Below are 2,121 nucleotides of genomic sequence, written 5' to 3'. Positions count from 1 at the left end.
ATTATGCCATGTACTGTCTGTCATTTTCTGACTATTCTTATATGATAACAAAACACATGAAGGTTATTTATAAGAGTGACCTTGATATTTAAAAGAGGCAAGATTTGGTTCTTCTAGAGATAGCATAAAGTATATTTGGGTAAAGATTGGCGGAAGCTGATACAGCCGTGGAAAACTGAATCTATACATGTTTTGTCTCTTTTTTTTGTGTTTCTAGAAGAAAATAAAATTATCATGGAAACTGAAATTCTGTATCAGAATTCTTAAATGAAGTCTTTGAGAAGAAACTTTGTAAAAAAGAAAACCAAATTATCTCTGAGCTGCAATTATTCCAATATTTTGGTACAAATGCTAAAATTGAGCATTTTTTTCCTGAAGGAAATGAGTAGTGGATGCTGATTTTCTATTTCCAGTATGATCAAAATCAAATTAATTATAAATCACTAAACTTGATGTTAGCCTCTAACATTTTATTCAGAGTTTTACATTCACTCTGGTTTCTATTTTGTATAATTATTCCAGTATGTGTTTGGGCACATTATAGTCTGAGTGGCATAGGGTGGAATGAAACTTGGTAGTGACATAATCTTGAAGGCATAGAAAACTTCAGACATGTTGATTACTGATTTCAAGTTTAGGTGTAACAAGAATTCTCAATATGTCAGGAATATTTGGCAACATTATGGTGTCTTTGATTCAGTTTAACATATTTCAGATAGTTTCAGTTTGTTATCATCTAGATGAATTTAATTACCTAATCAGGAATTTATACTTCAAGGGTGGTTAGTTAGGTTTGTTTCAAAATAGAACAAATCTGGAGAAACCCTATGAATTAGTGCTTCTATTTTCCATATTTAATAGATGAATTACCCAAGGGACATTGAGATGAAGTTACTTATCTAAAATTGCAAAGATAGGGAGTTGTGGAACTGGGATTTGTACCTGAGTAATTTGGCTCTAGAGCCTTTGCCTTTAATCACTAGACAATAGGACCTCTCTAATCCTGATCTAGTCTCAAGATTCTGTAATAAACATTTAATAGGAATAGGAGTACATACATACATATATGTATGTGTGTGTGTACATATATATATCTCAATCTTATTGCTATGGTTTGGGGTGGAAATAGCTTCCATTTAGACCCTAATTCAAACTCTAGCACCAATTCTCAGGAGTTGTTTTACTTAGGAAAATTGCTTAATTCCTTTTAGACTTTTCCAGATCTGCAAACCATGAATAGAACCACCGCTTTCAGAGAGTTACTGCAATGTTTAAATGTGATTTTTAAAATGTAGTGTTTAGTATACATTTACTTCAAAAATATTGACAATTAAGAATTACTATTTACCCAGCCTCTGTAAAGTTTCAGGCATCCAAAAAGCTAATATTGCCTTTGCATTACCTAAGGCATCTTATGGTAAGTCCATTGTACCTTGGCAATATTCCAAGCCAAGCTCTCCCCTAGCAAAATCTCACCTGTATTATGCATTCCGTTTTCTATTGCATACTGCATTTTTTGATGAGAAACTTGACTAACAAACTCCTTTAATTGTTGAGAATGAATACTGGATAAATATAAAGCATGTCACATACACAGCCAACTAATTTACATTACTAAGTTTGTTGTTTATATCTACCCTTTCTATTTCCAAATACTTTATGGCAATATGCTTTTAAAACAAAATCCTAATTTCTAATCTATGAAGATAACCTAGCCCATTTTTACACATGATTACTATTCCAAATTTATTAAAATGTATCAATTCAATGATCCATTGAGTAAATAGATACAGAGGACTTTCTAAAATGTCAGGTACTACCCTCAGTACCACCAGGTTTACTGCACTTGAGATCCCATAGTAAACAGAGCTCACCTGCCTCATACCAGCGAGCAGCTCATTATATGGCTCATGCCATATAACGGAGGAAAATAACTGAATTCGTTAGTTTGGGAAAGATTTCCCTGAGTATTTTCCATTTAAACTAGACTTGATGTATGAGTTGTCAAGATGAAGGGTGAGGAAGACCTTGTCTGTACAATGTTTCCAAGGTACTATTTTGCCTGAGATCAAAATGGTATAATTGTAGGGAAAGAGCTCTATCACCCTGATAACCTGGAAA

The sequence above is a fragment of the Propithecus coquereli genome, unplaced genomic scaffold (genome assembly GCF_000956105.1).
Source record: "Propithecus coquereli isolate 6110/MARCELLA unplaced genomic scaffold, Pcoq_1.0 Scaffold133, whole genome shotgun sequence".
Classification (NCBI taxonomy): domain Eukaryota; kingdom Metazoa; phylum Chordata; class Mammalia; order Primates; family Indriidae; genus Propithecus; species Propithecus coquereli.
Note: the sequence above shows the minus strand (reverse complement) of the source record.